Consider the following 22,089-nt stretch of genomic DNA (forward strand, 5'->3'; position numbering starts at 1 on the left):
ACATTTATAATTTGTTTAAAAATACAGAAATATAAAAACATAGAATACACCTTGAAATCCACTCTTCAATGATACTGTTATTACCAGTTTGAAATACATCTTTAAGTGATTTTTAAATGAATAGATTAACATAATATCTATATGTAATTAAGAAATTAATACAGATTTAAAGTTGAGGGTCGTTGTATAGAGATGCACACACTCGTATAAGCATATGTACAAAAATATATGTTTAGATACAATAAACACAGTTTATATAATACCCAACTAATTTTATAGCCTGTTTCTTGCATGTGAGTATATAGAGAATTCATAAGTATTTAACAAGAGTACCATTATGTACAGACCTGATGTTTAAATCTAGTTCAATGTTAGGCATACACATGGGTGTACAGCTTTATTGTCTCATTAGGTTGGGAGAATTTCAGACTGGTTGATGTTCCTGCCATATTGATTTTTATTCATTGTGACTATTGCATATTATGGCATAGATGCAGTATCATTCATTTCAGCAATGAGTTAATAACTATTTTTAAGAGAAGACTAAAGAGAGAGCCAACACAAATTAAATAACTTGGTATTGCTATCCTGCTGATAGTGAGTTTTTGACTTTTATGTTCAGTACATCTTCTAAGAACAGACTTCAGGGGAATTAAGTGGACAGCGGGGAAATGTTGGAGCAGGAATTAATAGAAGAGGAACATTTGGTCTTTTGTACTGTCACATGCCCAGGTGTCGCTTCTATAGATATCAGAAAATATTCTGATATATAAACTTCTACACTGCTAGACTACATCAATTTAAGAAACTTGTTTGTAATCTGAGAATAAAATGAACAAAACTTGATCCCTAAAAGTACTTGACTGAAATGTTTGAAAAAGAAAATATTTCACTTATCTGAGCTCCCCAGGACTGTATTATTTAATATTTTATTTGTACTGCATGGAATATGATAGATGAATTGCTATTAAAATGAATTTGGGCTTTGCAAATGCCTCCCCTGAAAAGAGGAATTCAACTGTGATTTCCATTCATTTTATGTATAGCTGATCATAAGTATCTTCAAATAGATATTTATTGTCATATTTTGGCCTTTAGGATTAATATATGACTTGTATGTGATTATGTACAATCCCAGGTGACTGGAAATTTCACTTGATCTAATTATTTCAGTCTACCTGATGCCAACAGTATTTTAAATAAAAATATCTAGATGGTACTAGTGGTAAATGTAGGAGATGGAAGAGACAGATTCAATTCCAGGGTCAGAAAGATCCTGTAGAGCAGGAAATGGCAACCCACTTAAGTATTCATGCCTGCAAATCCCATGGACAGAGGAGCCTAGCAGGTTATGGTCCATAGGGTCACAAAGAGTCAGACACCGTGGAAACAAATTAGTACATGAAGATTAAACTCACAGTTATCCATGGGATTTAAAAGAAGACAGGATGCCATTTTAACCTATTGAATCATCATATTACAAAAATTTTTGAACCCAGTGCTGGCAAGCATATGATAAAAATTCTTATTTATAGTTATTCCTAGTATAAGTGAAGATTATACAACGGTCTTGAAAACAATTTGCAATCCTTTGACAGTAAAAGGAAAATGCAGATTCTCTTGCATGCACCTTCTGGAAGCAAATGAACCAAATGAACCAAACTATCCCCAAATGAAAAAATCTGTCAAGAGGTTAAAAGTAGTTTAAGAATGTGAATACATCTAAATAATGATTTGTTTATGGAAACTCACATAATATTAAACTAGATACAAAATTTTATGTGCATCCTGATTTTTAAAGGGATTTCAAAAAAATCAATTTAGTTGGATACTGTATTAAGACAGTAATGTATATCCCTTGGACTTTTCTGTATTGTTTATATTATCTATATTTTAAAAATTATATGTAATTAGTGCCTTCCAGCTCCAATGCACAATATAATTTGAACAAACCATGAAAATATAAATGAAGGCTATTTTGGTTACATGCAGTTGTGTTGATTTTTTTTGTAGAATCTGTTTTATTGGCTGAGTGAAACAATTTAACTTAACCATAGTTGAGAAAGTCTTGTGGTACTGATTGAAAACTAAACCATTTCTGAATGTCTGTTTAATAGGGATTTTCAATTCTGATGACTGGAATACTGTTTTTTTAAAGGTTTGTCATATCTTTAAAGCAAAAAAAAAAAAACAGCTCAAATTCAATTCCATCTTCACTATATTAAATTTATTTGTGGAGATTATATTCTATTTGAGAAGAGAGATGGTAAACAAGGGAACTTATATTTTATATTACTTCTGGAACATGATTATTGTTAAGGGGAAAGAGGGAAGTGGAATGAGGAATGAAATTTTTGAAGAGATGAGTAAGTGGTGGTTTGATATTTTATCTGTAATGGCTAAGAATCCCTTCCTTACTGAGAAGGTGACTTTGAATAAAGCCTTGGAAGAAGTAATCATTGTTTAGTCACTAAGTCATGTCTGACTCTTTGCGACCCCAAGGACTGTAGCACACCAGGCTTCCCTGTCCTTCACTATCTCCCGCAGTTTGCTCAAACTTGTGTTCATTAAGTCAGTGATGCCATCCAACCATCTCATCTTCTGTCACCCCCTTCAACTCCTGCCCTCAATCTTTCCCAGCATCAGGGTCTTTTCCAGTGAGTCAGGTCTTTGCATCAGGTGGTCAAAGGATTGGAGCCTCAGCTTCAGCCTCAGTCCTTCCAATGAATATTCAGGGTTGACTTCCTTTAGGATTGACTGGTTTGATAAGGGACTCTCAAGAGTCTTCTCCAGTAGCACAATTCTGAAAGCATCAATTTTTCAAGCCTCAGCTTTTTTTATGGTCCAACTCTCATATGGATATGAACAAACAATATTCCAGAGAGGGTGAGAAGCAAAAAACAGAAGTCCTGGGACAGGAACCTGCCTGACCCATTGACAGAATAGCAAGAAGGCCAGCATAACAGGAGGGAAGTCACAGAAATGGAGCAGAGGAGGAGATACTGGTCAGAGAGATGGGAAACCAGAATTTCTGCGAAAATCATATGGTTGGTATAAGTTCCTCGGGTTTTTCCTGGGAGATTTGGCTGGCATTAAATATCCCTGATCAGAAAAGTAACATGATCTGATGACTTTATTACATTGTTTGGGAAATAAGGATTAAAAGTGAGGGTGGGATTAAGGTTACTCATCAGCTGCATTTCACGAAGACACACTGCTGTGTTGGAGTCAGACTGCAGGGGAGCAGGACAGAAGTAGGGCAGTTGTGGGGCTATTTCAGTCATTGGAAGAGAGAAGATGATGACTTGCAGCAGAGTGAAAACAGTAGAGGTCAAGAGGAGAGGAGAGGTTGGATTCCAGATTTACCTTGAAATTGAAACTGATGGGACTTGATATTATATAACATGTGGAGGTGGACAGTGAGGATAAATTTGATTTGCTATATCCTGAGCTATAAGGAGGCTGGAGTTCTCTCTTAAGAAGGAAAAGAATGGGCGGAACAGATTTTTGTGGAGGAAGGAGGGCAGACAGCAGATAGGAAGAGCTGAGTTTTATACATTTTTAGGTTGAAAAGCACAAATGGATATGTCCTGGAGTCAGTTGAATACACTAGTGTAGAGTTCAGAGAAGAGTTATATCCTCAGGTAGGAAACCAAGAGTCGTGAGTCCACTGACTGCATTTAAAGTGGAGAGACTAAATGTGGATGAAAAGATGAAAAACACACAGACCAGGAGGTGGAGCAGCCCCACACCCATAGGTTGGAAAAATGAAGAAAACCCAACACAAGTATTTGAGAACCAGTAGCTGGAGACGAAGGAAGAGAGTCCCATGTGTAAAGGGTCTTGAAATCCAGAAGATGTACTTCAAGGAAGAGACTGTCTTGGAAAACATTTTAAATTATTGAAATATAAACTTCCAGGCACATATAGGCACAAATCTAACTTTTTCATTTGGATAGTTTTATTTTAGACATAAAGAATTCATTTCCTTAATGAAAACAAAATGTTTTTCTTTGAAAGTCCTTATTCATTATAGCTGTTTACTTTTTTCAAAGTTATCTATTTATAGGCGTCATTTTAGGTTCAATGTGAACCTGATGTTAGAAACAACGGGAGAAAGTTTCTTGGTGTCACAAAAGCAGATATTGACACAAATTTATTGGTTTAATTACCTGTGGATTTTATTCATCAATATAGTCCTTCTAATATTTTTATTAGCCTTACTGAATTTTGGGCTTCCCTTGTGGCTTAGCTGGTAAAGAGTCTGCCTGCAATGTGGGAGACCTAGGTTAATCCCTGGGTTGGGAAGTTCCCCTGGAGAAGGGAACACCTACCTACTCCAGTATTCTAGCCTGGGGAATTCCATGGACTGTGTCATCCATGGGGTCGCAAAGAGTCGGACACAGCTAAGTGACTTTCACTTTACTTAATTTTGATGTTAGAGTTGCTTTCTTTCAGGACCTGATAAATTTGCAACATAAAATGTATCTCACCTACTGATAACTAGAAATGTTACTTCTTGAAAACTCAAATTATTCTAAATTGCAATACAAAAGAATAGATATGAAGGATTTCCTGTAGCTGATACTCCAATTAAGAAACTGTGTTTTTACTTTGCCATCTTACTAGTAATATATGTCCAGCCTTTGAAGTGTGGGAGAAATATATTAAGAACTAAGATATAAATCTTTGGTTTCAGCTGCAGGTATGAGGTGACTATAATGTTGTGAAACTGATCTTTAAGCAAAAATGCAAGGTGACTATATTAGTGATTATATCAATGATGATTACGCCAATTAAAGCATTCTTTCACATAGCTATTCCAACAAACACACACACAAACACAACTTCATGACTTTAGGATCACATTCTGTTTCTTAATCAAACTGATCATTTGTTTAGATTAACTAGCACTTTATCAACCAAGTTCCACTTAGAATGTTTATGATCTCAGCTAAATTAAGTGAGGTAGTTTCTGAAACCCTGAATACTCTTTGGAAGGGCTGATACTGAAGCTGAAGCTCCAATACTCTGGCCACCTAATGCAAACAGCTGATTCATTGGAAAAGACCCTGATGCTGGGAAAGACTGAAGGCAGTAGGGGAAGAGAATGACAGAAGATGAGATGGTTGGATGGCATCACAGATTCAATGGACATGAACTTGGGCAATCTCCGGGAGATGGTGAGGGACAGGGAAGTCTGGGGTGCTGCAGTCATGGGGTCACAAAGAGTCAGACAGGACTTGGTGACTGAACAACAATAACTTCTGCAACAGTTTTATAAGAGAATTTGCAACAATGCATGAAACAGTTTAAATGATGTGTAAGGGCTGTATGTGACTACGCTGAAGGCTAATGTGATGATAGAACAATGGTCCCCAAAAAGTGAAGGTCCTAATTCCTGGAATCTGTGTGTATGTTATGACATGTCAAAGGAGGGTGAGGTGTACAGATGAAATTAGGATGGACAATTAAATTAAACTGTGCTAAAATAAGGAGATAATCTTGGTTTATCATGATCAGGCAGGCCCAATGTCATCCTAAAAGAATGTGAAAGAGAAAGAAGTAGGCAGACAGGAGGTCAGAATGACAGCATGTGAAAAGGAATCAATCTGATATTGCTCGTTGGAGCAAGGAGAAGGATGACCAAGTACAAAATGATTTGGGAACTGTCTGGAGACTGGAAAACACAAGAATTCTCCTTTACAGCCTCTGGAGAGGAATGCAGCCACATTGAAACCTTAATTTTAGCTTGATTGTGGCTCATTTCAGACTCATGACCTGACCTTTATCAGACTTCTGACCTATAGAACTGCAAGATAGTAACTTTCTTGTTAGAAGCCAATAAGTTGGTGCTTATTTGTTATAGAACCAGTAGGAAATGAATACAGCTAACCCTAGAAGGGATATTAAGTTGCACCTTTTGTAAATGACCCATCATGCAAATTTTTCTGAGGTTCATTACTGAATATGTAATATTGATACTATTAATTTGAGATTAGTATACTGTTCAATATTAAACTAATTAAATGATCATGAAATTGAACGTGAAGTATGTTTCTTAAAACAAAATTTAAGAGTGAAAATTCTTAATGCAAGAAAATAATGTATCCAACTAAGTATATACTTTCTTGTCCCCAGTAAGTTGTGCTTGCAGTATGGGAAATATTTACTAAACTTTTTAGCAATTAAAAAAAGGCAAAGTTAATTAAGGTAAAACAATCTATAGCTTAGAAGGTAAAAGATACAACATGGTACAATTAACAAGGATTGATTTAAAATGAAAAAAAAAAAAAGAAATCTGTGGTCTTCTGATCTAGATATTTTTTAAGTAAGTGGATGTTGCTTACCCTTTTCAGAACTGTTATATAGGGAAAAAGTATCTTCCCAATTTGAATGGCTCTTTCTCATGTTTAAAGCATAACATTTATGTAAATGTTCATAGAATACTGTTGAATAAATTTCAAATATATAGAAAATAAATGAAGTAAAGCAAATCACCTAATAATATTTGGTGGATTACAATCTTATTTCAGTCTTTAAAATGTCCATGGATATCATTTGCTCACATCAGTTTACAGAAGCCCCCTTTAATGTGTGGTTCTAATAGTGGCAGTATGACGGGGCTCAGGAGCCACACCAGGGCAGGGGGAGAACCTTAACTCCCGCATTGCAGGTGGATTCTTTACCAGTTGAGCCACCAGGGAAGCCCAAAAATACTGGAGTGGGTAGCTTATCTCTTCTCCAGCGTATATTCCCCACCTAGGAATTGAACCAGGGTCTCCTGTATTGCAGCCAGATTCTTTACCAACCGAACTAGCAAGGAAGCCCCGTATTGCATGCCAAGTCTCCCCTAATCTGGGCAGTTGGTGATGTTGGAGGCATGTAATAAAAATTGTCCTTCTGAGCTTCCAAATTCTGGATCCCAGTTCTCTAATCTGCTCCCAAAGGCACCCAGAGGAAGGAGCTACTCTGAGTTACATGTCTATCCCTGTCACATAATCAGGTGACATTTCCTTTTGTGTCTTTTGTTTCTCTGATTCATTATATTCATTCTGTTAATTCCTTAAGTGGTGGGTACTCTGCGTAACCAATGAAGTGACCAAGATTTATGACTACCATGTTGCTTTCTTCAATCTCTACTCAGCGGATGTATCAAAAAATTATAATTCTCTATGCATCTATACTTCCTCTATACACCTATAAGACATACACATTGACATATGTACAATACCTTTTTACTTGATGGTAGATCATTAAAGGGGCTTCCCCAGTGGCTCAAAAGATAAAGAATCTTCCTGAAAAGCAGGAGACCCAGGTATGATCCCTGGGTTGGGAAGATCCATTTGTGGAGGAAATGGCAACCCACGCCAGTATTTTTGCCTGGAGAATCCCTGTGGACAGAGGAGCCTGGTGGGCTACAGTCCATGCGGTCACAAACAGTCAGACATGGCTGAGCGACTAACCCTTAGATCATTAAAATCTCTACAATCGATCCAACAATCTGATTCTCCCTTGTCTTTAGTGTTTGTTTCAGCTCTGCTTCTTATTTCCTGCCCCATTGCATCTCTTTTGTCAATCTTCAATCTTGTTCCTTCTAATTTGTATTTGTTCCTATATTAATTAACTCAGGCAGTCATAACAAAATTCATGGACTGTGTGTCTTAAACAATAGAAATTTGTTTCTCTCAGTTTTAGAGGCTAGGGAGTCCAAAATCAGGGTGTTAGCTGATTCAATTCCTTGCTGAATGCTTGGTTTACTCTTCCTGACTTATAGACTGCCACTTTTTTGATGTGTCCTCACTTTTCTAGGGAAGGAGGGAGGGAGAGAAAGGAATAGAGCAGGTATAAGCTAGTATGTGAGCTCTCTGGTGTCTCTTCTTACAAGGTCACTACTCCCATCATGAAGTTCTCACTCTCATGAGCTCATTTAAACAGAATTACCTTCCAAGGGCCCCATTTCTAAATACTTTTTTGTTAAGGGTTTGGGCTTCAACGTAAGAGTTTTTGGAGCACACAATTCAGACCACAGAAGCTCCTTCTTCTGTTTTCCTATTTTCAACTCTTAATATTATTATATTTCTAAGCATTCTACTAGGGATGCACAGGTGGCTCAAATAGTAAGGAACCTGCCTCCAATGTGGGAGACCTGGGTTCAGTCCCTGTGTCAGGAAGATCCCCTGGAGAAGGAAATGGCAACCCACTCCAGTATTCTTGCCTGGAGAATCCCATGGACAGAGGAGCCTGGCGGGCTACAGTCCACGGGGTGACAAACAGTCGGACGTGATTGAGCAACTAACACTTCACTTCAAACATCCTGCTTCTTCCCTCTGCAATTCGTGATGCTACCAGTCACTCCTCAGGTCCCCTACAACTCTCATTCACCTCTTTCTCCAGGTCATCTTGCTGCTGCTGCTGCTAAGTCGCTTCAGTCGTGTCCGACTCTGTGCGACCCCATAGCCGGCAGCCCACCAAGCTCCCCAGTCCCTGGGATTCTCCAGGCAAGAACACTGGAGTGGGTTGCCATTTCCTTCTCCAATGCACGAAAGTGAAAAGTGAAAGTGAAGTCGCTCGGTCGTGTCCGACCCTCAGGGACCCCATGGACTGCAGCCTTCCAGGCTCCTCCATCTATGGGATTTTCCAGGCAAGAGTACTGGAGTGGGGTGCCATTGCCTTCTCCGCCAGGTCACCTTACGTGACCATTAAAGAATATATCTGAATACTATAGCATTTTTTGAAATTCTCCAGTACTATAGACTTAGTCTACACTCCTTCCCTTAAATGTTTCTGATGGCAGTGTCTACTGGAAAAAAAAAATAGCACAGCCTAAATGCTGAGAGTTAGGTTTTACTTGGTTAGAATTTTAGGACTGGAGCCCAGGAAGCAGCATCTCCATTTCATTTCACAACAGTTATCACCTGAGCTGCTTATTCAAGGTAGTTTAAAGGTCATGACTATTGCAGGACTACTGTGTTCACAATGTACTGTAAATTGATGGAACAACATATCTTAGAATGTAGAAATTATATAAATGTTTATATGCAGCATAATAGAATAATATTAGGTTGGCAAAAACATTCATTTGAAAGAAAACCCAAGTGAAAAAACCCAAATGAACTTTCTGGCCAATCCTATTTGTATGTATGTATGTGTGTATATATATATATATATATATATATATATATATATATATATATATAATTATAAAGAATGAGTTATTTTTTCTTAATTATTCTTCCTGTAATTACGTAACTGTGATATTTTACCTTTTGCCTTGTCTGTGATATCTCAAGACCATTTTCCCTTGATTTATAGAATACATAAAACTTAAAACCATTTTTTTAAATAGGGTTTGTGCAAGTTGCATTAAGAAAAAATTACGTTGAGCCATTTAGTACTTTCTTGGTAATAAAAGGGAAAAATTATAAAATGGCAAGAATCAATAGTACATGAATATCCATGGTTTGAAATTGCTGAAGCATGAGTCACCCTTTCAGATTAAATGCTCTCACTGACTTCAAAGGAGGCTCATATGTGACTATGGAGATATGTCACAGTTAGGAATAGCTGGTTTCTCTGAGAAAGCATCTCACTCGATTTCCAGACCAATGTAAGGAGGATTTCAGGTGTATACAGAAAGTATTTTTAACACACTGGTGGTTCACATGCAATGCAGGAGATGTGGATTCAATCCCTGGGTTGAGAAGATCCCCTGGAGGAGGGCAAGGTAACTCACTCCAGTATTCTTTCCTGGAGAATACCCACAGACAGAGGAGCCTGGTGGGCTACAGTCCATGGGTTCACACAGAGTCGGACATGCCTGAGTGACTAAGCACATTTTAACACAATTTTGGTATTAGTATCCTGGAAGTGTTGACTCTTCTGAGGGTAAAATCCTGGCTTTCAGAAAGAAGTAAACTAGGAAACTCTGTTGGCATCCATATATCCATTCTTTTACTGAAAGAAATGCCAACCATTTAAAGTGAAAAGGCAACACATTAACTCAATGAAAAGACTAGATTGTTCAAATCAATAAACTCTACAAGAATAGTTTATTCTTAGCTAATACGTGCTAATGTCTCCATTCACAACAAAACATTCTTTGAAGAAACTTTACTTTCCTGGACACATGATATTTACAATAACAATTGCTTCAAATCAGATTGTGTTTAGTTGTTATTGATTTCTCTGCTCTATCTAAATACTCAACTCAGAGCCTGACCTTCAGATGTTTATCAGAGTACACATTTCTCCTGGAAAATCCACAGTTTGCTTTTCTGCATATTAAGTTTTCATCTAATACCAAGACAGGCTTCCCAGGTAGTCCTAGTGGTAAAGAATCCATCTGCCAATGCAGGAGACACAAGAGATGTGGGTTCTATCCCTGGGTCAGGATAGATCCCCTGGAGTAGGAAATAGCAACCCATTTCAGTATTCTTGCCTGGAAAATTCCATGGACAGAGGAGCCTCATGGGCTACAAGTCCATGAGGCTGCAAAGAGCCAGACACAGCTGAGTGACTAAGCAGCAGCAGCAATACTAGTACATTTTCTGTAATTAATAAATTATAAGATAAGAGACTCAGAAAAATAACAGAACATAAGAGTATATTTTGGTGCATACATTTCAGTGACCAAAAAGAACAAATTTAATGTAATTTTCATAGATAAAATGGCATTTCAGAGAAATTAATGTATACTTTGAGCTCAGATTTTAATTATTGATGTATTTCAATTATATAATTTACCATTCATAATTTATTTATATGTGCATAGTTGTGTTAACTGGAAATCTTCTCTGAAAGCTCTGGAGACTGAGCAGATATTTTTAACTTTGTTTCATATAAGAGTAATCTGATGTCACACAACTTCACAAACTTGCCCAACGGAGCAGCCTTTGCAGCCACTGAATCAGAGTGGAGTGTCCCCTTCCATCTGTCAGGCCTCTTTATCAACCAGCCTCCATACCCCCTTGATCCTTAATCTTAGCTGATGGTCTTGCCTAACATTGTACTTCTAGAATTTCTGAAATCTGTGGGACAGTTTTTATCTCAAGCCTCTCCCACCAAATCTGTACATGAAATGGTATCTATATTCCAGTCACTTTACTCTGCTGAAATTATAATACTGGAAAAGCCCTGCTATTACCCACACCTTGCTCTCAGGATTCCTTTCCCAGACCCTCCCAACTTCTCCCCTTAATTGGCTGCACCATCAAATGACCCCTTCCTAATGGGTCTTCCTATGCATGTGACTCTCATCTTTCAAAAATCATCCCAGGACCCTGCACTCTGCTCAGATGTAACTACTCCAGTCATCTCAGCAAATGATACCCCCATTTCCACAAATCAGAAGACTGACAGAGCTCCATTACACTTTCCTCATCCCTGCCCTTCACATCACTACCAAGTTCAATGGTTTCTTCTCCTAAAACAGGTTTAAAATGCGTGTACTACTTTCATCTCTGCTGCCTCCACACTACTTCAAATCAGCTTGATCTCATCTATAGTGGTTTCCTCTGGTCTGCTGGCATCAGCAAATGTCCGTCTCAAATCACTAATTAGATACCAACTGGCAGGAACTTCTTAGAAATATTAATCAGTAGATGTCATTCTTTGTTTTCAAAATCTTTCAGTGAAGCCCAATTTTAAGTATAATAAAAGACTAAACTTTTGCCATGGTCTCTACAATCCTATGTGATCTCATCCAGCCTCTCCTGCTTGATCCCACCTCTACATCCAAGCTACTCTTTCATGTGTTTCCGTCCTCAAGTATTCGGAACCTTCTTCACGCGTGTGTGCTCAGTCACTTTAGTCATGTCTGACTCTTTCTGACCCCATGAACTGTAGCCTGCCAGGCTCCTCTGTCCATGGGGATTCTCCAGGCAAGAATACTGGAGTGGGTTGCCATTTCCTTCTCTGCTAAGCCTTCTTCAGGACCTTTGAATGTATTGTTATTCCTTTGTCTGAAATGTCCTTCCCTCATATTTTTCTACCACTCCCTCTTTATCTGTCATGCTTAATCTCATCCTATTAAAAGCAATGTTCTCATCCCTAAAGTAGCTCTCTGTCCTGCCAGCCTATTTTCTCATGCTCCTCAATGATAATATTATGAGTTTGTCTTTTTTTCTCACCTCCAACTGGACTGTAAACCCTACTTTAGTGAGAGAATTTTATGCTCATTCACCTTTGCATTCCCAGTGTTTAAAATATTGCCTGGCACATAGCCCAGAATATATCCAAGAAAATATAAGATACATATATTCATAGACTAAAATTGAAACAAGTTAGACTTATAAAAAGTAAATGGTTTAACATTTTTAATTGAGATATAACATATAGAGGTAATATACAAACTATAAATGTACAGATGTTTGTGTGTTAGTCACTTAGTCATGTTCAACTCTTTGCAACCCCATGAACTGTAGCCCACCAAGGCTCCTCTGTCCATGGAATTCTCCAGGCAAGAATACTGGAGTGGATTGCCAAGCCCTTCTCCAAGTGTACAGATAACTAGCTATAATTGATGTACAGATAACTAGCTATAATTGAACATATCCAGGTAACTACTACCTATATAAAACAGAATAAATTGAGTCAGTATAATTTAGACTAAAAAATAAAGTTGACTTCATTTATTACCAGAAAAAAATAAAACAGAATATTATGTATATTCCAGAAGCCTGCCTAGTGTACTGTCATGGTCCTTCCTCATTTGCAGATGTAGCCTCTTTTTTTATGACTTCTTATAATATAGATTAATTTTGTCTGGTTTATCTAGTTATGATTCTATAAATAGATGTGATAATAATATATCTAACATAAAAAATGTGTTCTATTTATGATTCTATAAGTAGAATCCACAGTACTATCCCATTGTGTTTGACTTCTCAACATTCAGTGTAGTTCCTCGCTCAGTCATGTCTGACTCTTTGTGACCCCATGGACTGCAGCACGGCTGGCTTTCCTGTCCATCACCAACTCCTGGAGCTTGCTCAAACTCATGTCCATCGAGTTGGTGATGCCATCCAACCATTGCATTCTCTGTTGGTCCCTTCTCCTCTTGCCTTCAAACTTTCCCGGCATCAGAGTCTTTTCCAATGAGTCCATTTTTTTTGTATCAGGTGGCCAAAGTACTGGAGCTTCAGCTTCAGCATCAGTCCTGTCAATGAATATTCAGGTCTGATTTCCTTTAGGATTGACTGGTTTGATCTCCTTGCAGTCTAAAGGACTTTCAAGAGTCTTCTCCAACACGACAGTTTAAAAGCATCAATTCTTCAGTACTCAGCTTTCTTTATAATCCTGCTCTCATATCCATACAAGACTACTGGAAAAACCATAACTTTGACTAGACAGACCTTTTTCAGCAAAGTAATGTCTCTACTTTTTAATACGGTGTTTAGGTTGGTCATAGCTTTTCTTCTAAGGAGTATCTTTTAATTTCATGGCTACAGTCACCATCTGCAGTGATTTTGGAGCACAAGAAAATAAAGCCTGACACTGTTTCCATTTTTTCCCATCTATTTGCCATGAAGGGATGGGACCGGATGCCATGATCTTCATTTTTTGAATGTTGAGTTTAAACCAGCTTTTTCTCAACATTACTTTTGTGAAAAAACATCCATTTTTTTGAGTGAATCAGTATTTTACTGAGTTTTTGCTGTAGATTATTCCATTGTATGCATAGACCATATTATCCATTCTACCATTCATGGACATTTGGACTGTTTCCAATTATTAACTATTAACAAACAGCAGTGAATATCCCCATATTTGACTTATGGGGACCATGTGTGTGCCCTATTGTTGGGTGTATACAGGATAGAGAATGCTGTGTTTTAGGATATGCATATGTTTATCACTAATGAATACAGCCAAATACTTTTCCAAAGTGGTTGTACTAATTTATACTTCCACATCATTCTATGATATTTATTAATGTTATTGTTAGCCTTGTTAATTTTAGACATGCTGGCATACACATAGGGAATTCTCATTGTGTTTTACCTCAAGCTATATTTTTAATACTTAAAACTACAGTACAGGCAAAAGAATAATGCATTTAACATTTGTGTCCTACAAGTGAATTCATCAGTTGTTTCACTTGCTATATTTGTTTATTGATAACTAACCATCTTTATTTTCCCGAATATTTGAAAATAATTTCTAAGCATTAGATGCAGACCTTTAATGATAGAAAACAGAAAGGCTTTCTGAATTTATAGATTTGGACATTTTGATAATCTATGAACATTTTCTTGACAATTTTCCAAGTAGATGCAGTATAAATACAGTACACTATATATTTAGGATGCTAGAAAAACAAATTATGCTTTGCAACTTGTGAGGATAATGTATAAATTATAAGAACAAAGACCATGCTAAAAATAAGCAATCTCATTCATTTTGTTCATCATCTTTAAAACATGAATCAGTCTTGAAATGCTGTTTGTAGATAATACCACCATAGGGACACAAGAGGAATAAATAACACTTTTCTTTGTATCATCCCTTATTAATGAGTATAGGGATAGTTATTTACCACCAAAACATGGTAGTTTGGATGCAAAAGGCAAATATTTGCATTTCTTTTCACCTTTAAAATTTTCTTTTGTAATACTTTTGGAATATTGGGCACAACCAAGTAGTCTTTCCATGCTTTCTTATGAAGGAAGTTCTGAGACTATATTCAAACTCTGCTTCCAACCAGATACTGTTTTTCTTTTTTTCTTTCCCTGATTATGAGTAATGTGTATAATTAATCCCTATACAGCAGCCTGTATAGGATTGCTGTACAAAAACTACAAACCATTCTTGTAAAATACTGGTTTAGTACCTATAGTAGGAAACATTTGTTTGTAAGGTATTTACTTATGAATAAGCACTTTCCATCTTTGTTGTGTTATACATGCTGAATGCCAAATATTTTATTTTTGTCTGATAAACTCATCTAATTAGTAAACATGCATTGTTTCAATTTGATGAGTTATCTTAAAATTGTCATGTTAAAATAGGGAAGACTTATGCTCTAGCAGTTAGTAATGAATATGTGATCACTGTAAAAACTTAATAAACAATTTCATTTTCTTATAAAATAGAATCACTAAAAATCCGTGTTTAGTATATCTAACTCTTCAGTATAAAAGTTGTCTCTCTTATGTGTATGTATCAAGTTATCATCACTGGAAATTCTAGTCGGGCTATATTCATTCTACTTTAAATTATCAAATTGATCTTATATGGCTGTGCAAACAATATTTTTAACATGCTAATATATATTTCCAGTGTAAACAATTTTTTAAGTGTAAATAAACATTAAAAATTATTTTCTTTGCTAAGAATCTCATAAAATTTTATTATGAAGTGTATTCCCATGAGCCTAGTGAGCTTAGTGTTTTAATTTTCATTCAGTTAACTCTTTTATGGCTGGCTTCATTTTATCCACAAAATTACATAACATTTTAAATGGGAAAATAATACATTACTTATTTAAAACTTGAGATAATATTAGAGGATTTCCTGTACTATATGCCAATTTACTTGATTATATTTTAAAATTTGGATTTTCTTCTCACTTATGATATTAAATGAAAGTGCTTATGCAAAAGCATATCTTGGGACAGAAGAACATCCTATCTTACTGGTAAATTTAATGGTAGTTTCTAATGCATATTTATTATTAATTCATTCTAAGTATAAAGTCTGTTGGACTATAGTAACATTACTAATTTGTAGGGAAAATACTTTTTCACTTTTGTGAGGTTTTGTTACTCATTTATAGTTTATGATATTATTTGTTCATTGATTTGCTTTTTCCTGTCTACCTCATTTTGAGTCCCTTTAACTCTTGTCATTTTGAATCTGTAGGAACTTAGATGCCCCAGTGCTCTTTTATTGACCATTTGCTTCTGTCTTCTCAGTCCCTTGTTCAGCTCATCAACTTTCATGGGTATCACTCATGTAATTTTATGTCTCCATGTATCTAACTCTGTCCTTTAACCTTTGATCTGATCTTTTACATCCAGCAATGAACAGACTTTCTCCCCCAGATGATCTTGGCCTTTCTCTCAAACTAATTAGGTATATAACACACTTAGACTTTTAAATACTTAGAATAGTCTACAGGGAATTAATTTATAAACTAGAATGCCTCTTTTGTGGTCCAAGAGTTTTGATTTATCTTTAGAGTGAAAGTCACTCAGTTGTGTCCAAGTGCCAGAATACTGGAGTGGAAAGCCTTTGCCTTCTCCAGGGGATCTTCCCAACCTAGGGATCAAACCTAGGTCTCCTGCATTGCAGGCGGATTCTTTATTAGCTGAAGGCAGATTCTTTATTAGTTGAGCCACAAGGGAGGCATAAAAATACTGGAGTGGGTAGCCTATCCCTTCCCCACGTATCTTCCCGACCCAGGACTTGAACCGACATCTCATGTGTTGCAGGCAGATTCTTTACCAAATGAACTATCAGGGAAGTCCATCTTTATAACTTAAATATCTTTATCATTTTTATATCTTAATAACTTAAATATATATCTTTATAACTTAAATATCGGAGAAGGCAATGACACCCCATTCCAGTACTCTTGCCTGGAAAATCCCATGAATGGAGGAGCCTGGTAGGCTGTAGTACATGGGGTCACTAAGAGTCGGACATGACTGAGCAACTTCCCTTTCACTTTTCACTTTCATGCATTGGAGAAGGAAATGGCAACCCACTCCAGTATTCTTGCCTGGAGAATCCCAAGGACGGGGGAGCCTGGTGGGCTTCCGTCTATGGGGTCGCACAGAGTCAGACACAACTGAAGCAACTTAGCAGCTTAGCAGCAACTTAAATATAAATAATATGTGCTCTTCCTTTTTTTAAATTTTTCTGAGACCAATATAATATAAAAAGTATGCGATTTAGAATTAGGCAGACATTATTTTGAAGCTTGATTGCATTAATATTTGTATCACCACAGGCACATTATTTAATTTTCTATGTATAAAATATATACAATACTAGCTGAAAGGATTAAAATTTTCTTGCACAGAGCACAGTGTTAAGTATAGAGAAGGCGCTCAGTGAAAAGTGGGTCTTCATCATTTCTATTCCAGCAATGTAACCATTCAGTTTTTCTGTGCATAACATTGGCCACCCCATGATTCTTGTAAAGTGAGAAATCTGAAATAATAGTTGAATATTCCTTTTCTGATCTGTTTCAAATTTATTATTTTTATCATTAATGTATCTTGAGAAAACCATTTTATTTTAATTTCACTATCACTGATTAATATTCTTAATCTCTCCTATTTGGTTTACAATAGCTTTTGTACATTTATTCTCCTTTTATTTTATCATTATATTTTCATACCTATTGCATTTTTCTTTTACAACCAAGTATTCTACGAACTGCCTGTGGGCAAACATCACATTATGCATTTATCCTGCATGTCTCCCTGGTTTGGTCTTGAATATGTTATGTGGATGATATACATTTTTATTGGTTGGTTTGGAATTAGTAAATCCAATTTCATTTTGACATTTAGGGCTGAAGCATACTCAATATAATTATATTTTTTTGTTTTTAGGTGTGTTCTAATATCCTTTATTTTAAAACCAACTCTTTCAAAAATGTGAGAATATGTTGAAACTATTTTAATGTAGCTTATCAGATCTACTAATTAAATGCATTGCCTACATTTTTTAAAAAGTATTGGTTATATGTGTATAGAGCTTCCCAGGTGGCTCAGTGGGTAAAGAATCCACCTGCAATGTAGGAGACATAGAGACATGAGTTCAATCCCTGGGTTGGAAAGATCTCCTGGATCAGGGCATGGCAACCCACTTCAGTATTCTTGCCTGGAGAACCTCATGGATAGAGGAGCCTTATTTTCTCTCAAGTTACTATATTTTTAATAATTAAAGATTATAAGAGCAACTAATATTTATATATGACATATGTTTTTCTCTGAGGAAGAGCATTATCTGATGTATTACTTATGTCTCATCATAAATAAATTGGTGGTTCAGTAGGAAGCCGTCTGCCTGCCAGTGTCAGGAAGATCACTGGAAGAAGGAAATGGCAACCCACTCTAGTACTTTTACCTGGGGAATCCAATGGACAGAGGAGCCTGGTGGGGTAGAGTCCACGGGGTGTCAGAATCGGAATGACTTAATGACTAAACAACAGCACAAATAAATTAAATAATCTGAACAGAAAAACTGCCCAGAAATATGTATATAATGTTTTAATGACCAGTCACCTCCAGTTTCCAAAGTACCCAGTTTCAAAAGTGATATTTCTATTGTCGTTCCTTTAACATATAAGTCAAAGAACATGTAGTAGTTCAAAGTCACAAAATAAAATTATTTTCCTTCCTGAAAACACATTGCTTTTTTTTATGATAGCCACATACCATCTGTTCAGTGTTTACTATTGGTTGCTGTCATTGTAGGAGAAGGCAATGGCAACCCACTCCAGTACTCTTGCCTGGAAAATCCCATGGGTGGACGAGCCTGGTAGACTGCAATCATGGTGTCTCTAAGAGTCAGACACGACTGAGCGACTTCACTTTCACTTTTTCACTTTCATGCATTGGAGAAGGAAATGGCAACCCACTCCAGTGTTCTTGCTTGGAGAATCCCAGGGATGGGGGACCCTGGTGGGTTGCCGTCTCTGGGGTCGCACAGAGTCGGACACGACTGAAGCGACTTAGCAGCTGTCATTGTACAAAAAGGAAACAAAGCCCTGTATTCCATGTACTGTGCTCACACCTTCTCTATCGTGTAAATGTCACAGATATGGATATTGCTCTTTATTGACATGAAGAGACAAGTCATTTGGAAATTCTGTTCTGTCTAGTAATGTTCTCTTCCCCACAACTGTGTAGCCCCTTTCCCTTTTTCTAGCCATTTACTCTTTTCCTTCCTCTCTGTAAACTTAACCACATGGGGAAATATAGCCTATGGAACAGTGCAATTAGTGATAACCTGTATAGCTAACCTGTACAGACTAACCAATCTGCTTAGTGAAAATGATCTAAAAAGTCAATCCCATAATTCTAGCTCAGGGATTCAACCTCAGTAGGCCCTTCACTGCTATATGAAAGTGAAAGTCATGCAGTTGTGTCTGACTCTTTGAGAGTCATGGGCTACACAGTCCATGGAAATCTCTAGGCCAGAATATTGGAGTGGGTAGCCTTTCCCTTCTGCAGGGGATCTTCCCAACCCAGGGATTGAACCCAGGTCTCCCGCATTGCAGGCGGTTTCTTTACCAGCTGAGCCACAAGAGAAGTACCTGCTACTGTATATAGTGCTGTTTATTTTAGTATCATTAAAATTATTTTTATTGTGTTCATATGTATTAGGAGAATTTGCTATAAGATTTGAAATATATACTAAAACCACAAACAATCTAAAAAAATTGTGTACATGGCAAGTTCAATTAGCCAGTAAAGGTGGTCCTGGGTGGGTTGTTTTTGTTTCTGTACTGGAAGATTTTCATTACTGATTGACATGATGACTCACTCTCTTTACTCCTTATTGGTCAGTTCAGAATTTCTTCCAGATTCAGTCTTAAAAGATTTTGCTTCTGGAAATTTAAACACTTCTATTTTGTCCCATTTGTTGATATACGATTGTTCATAGTAGTTGCTTATGATCCTGGATATGTCTATAGAGTCAGCTGTAATGTCTGTTGTTTAATTTCTAACTTTACTTCTTTGAAACTTCTATTTTTTTCCCTTAGTCTAGTTAAAATTTGTCAATTTATCTTTTTGAAAACCAATTATTAATTCTACTGATCCTTTCTATTATTATTATCTGATCTCTTGTATTTATTTCTACTCTGATCTTTATTACTTCCTTCCTTTTGCTAATGTTAGGCTTAATTTGTTCTTCTTTTTCTAGTTCCTAGAGGTTAGGTTGTTTACTAGAGATCTAATTGTTTAACAGTTTCTCTTGCTTGTCAGAATTGTGGAGAAAATCCATTGTGTCAGCCCACCTTTTATGCCCACAAAGATACATAGATATTTTTACACTTGTTCATGTATATTGACGGAGAAGGCAATGGCACCCCACTCCAGTACTCTTGCTTGGAAAATCCCATGGATGGAGGAGTCTGGTAGGCTGTAGTCCATGGGGTCGCTAAAGGTCGGACACAACTGAGCGACTTCCCTTTCACTTTTCACTTTCATGCATTGGAGGAGGAAATGGCAACCCACTCCAGTGTTCTTGCCTGGAGAATCCCAGTAACAGGGGAGCTTGGTGGGCTTCCGTCTACGGGGTCGCACAGAGTCAGATACGACTGAAGTGACTTAGCAGTAGCAGCATGTATATTGAAATAGGACTTGTTATTTTTTGTAAATTTTCAAAGGATTTAAGTTTCAATTTTTATAGAATATAGCATTAAAGTATGCTTACCTTATTCACTTATATTTAACTGTATGTAAAGTAATACAATTTTATTTTTTAAGGTAAGTGTAGAAAATGTACTATGAGCCCACCACTCAAAGATAATTTCTATGAACAATGTAAATATTCTTCAAAAAACATATAAGTTAAATGACTTTATTATGTTCCATATTGCACATTGACATGTGTTTTAAGTACTTTGGCACCAAATAATACATCATTGGATGTTCTAAATAGCCTTAAATATTTCAAAATAATGTAATTAAATGCTTTTGTCTATTGCAGAGATATATGAAAATGCATTTATCCAAGCTACTACATCTGGATCTTTAGTTTATTGCTATTGACAAAATTGCTTTGGTCATTTTTGTTCATCTTTTTTTTGAATTTCTAGTTATTTCCCTGGCTTAATTCCTATAATGAAATTACCCAAAACACATCAACATTTTTTAGGATTTAAATATATAGTTCTGCAGTTCAGTTCAGTTCAGTCGCTCAGTCATGTCTGACTCTTTGCAACCCCATGAATCGCAGCACGCCAGGCCTCCCTGTCCATCACCAACTCCCGGAGTTCAATCAGACTCACGTCCATCGAGTCAGTGATGCCATCCAGCCATCTCATCCTCTGTCATCCCCTTCTCCTCCTGCCCTCAATCCCTCCCAGCATCAGAGTCTTTTCCAATGAGTCAACTCTTCGCATGAGGTGGCCAAAGTATTGGAGTTTCAGCTTTAGCATCAGTCCTTCCAAAGAACACCCAGGACTGATCTCCTTTAGAATGGACTGGTTGGATCTGCTTGCAGTCCAAGGGACTCTCAAGAGTCTTCTCCAACACCATTGTTCAAAAGCATCTATATAGTTCTAGATTATACTTAACAAATTTTTTTCAAGTTAATTTCAACTGGCCTGCATGACTAAATAATTCTGTGTTGTCATTAACTACTGAACTGGCTGAATATATTTTCTAAAACAACATATGGAAATATTCTTGATATGTTCTCTTTTGATATTCTGTAATACAGCTCTAAAAAATGTTAGTCAAAAATAGACTTCATAATCACTTAAAAATTCTGGAAACTACTTTCTTTCTTTGTCTTTCATACAAGCAATGTCTTTCTTTTATACCTTAAAGTGAAAGATTAGATTAAAATAAAAATCACTTAATGATTTTTACTCTCCTATTTTTTAAAATGTATAGAATAACATATGAAAATATGTTGTAGAAGTGCAAGAAAAAAGCTGGTTTGTTAAAAATTTCATAAATGAACATAAACTCATGGTTTTATGCAAAGAATTATGTGATCTCAGTGAATGAACAAGAATGTAGGGACTGACCTGTCCACATGAACTGTGCTTTTTAAGGCTTATTTTTGCTGTCTCTGTTATTTTTCTCTTTTCATATCTCTTAATAGCAGTAATCTGGGTCAAATTTAAGCTTAAAAAATAAATGGTAAAAATCTAATATCCAAGGAAATACAATGTGTTCCTTTGTAATTATAGTGAATCATAAAAGGGAGAGGATAAAAAGCTCAAGAATGTCTTTCCTTGGTAAATTTAGTGAGCAGTCATTTCATTTTGAATGGATCATGTATGATGGATACTTTAAATAGTGTTTCTCTGAGACTTACAGATTACATGGAATCTCCTTATGATGTTCTTGGAAGATATACAGTAATAAGATATGACATAGAGTTTGATAC

At 36.5% G+C, this 22,089-nt stretch overlaps 1 protein-coding gene across 1 annotated transcript in view; it reads left to right on the forward strand.

Annotated features, from left to right (window-relative positions):
* Window positions 1–22,089, forward strand: part of CDH18 (cadherin 18) — a 725,976-nt gene that overhangs the window by 130,235 nt on the left and 573,652 nt on the right. The window lies entirely within an intron of this gene.

Source organism: Bubalus kerabau, chromosome 18 (assembly GCF_029407905.1).
Source record: "Bubalus kerabau isolate K-KA32 ecotype Philippines breed swamp buffalo chromosome 18, PCC_UOA_SB_1v2, whole genome shotgun sequence".
In the NCBI taxonomy this organism is placed as follows: domain Eukaryota; kingdom Metazoa; phylum Chordata; class Mammalia; order Artiodactyla; family Bovidae; genus Bubalus; species Bubalus kerabau.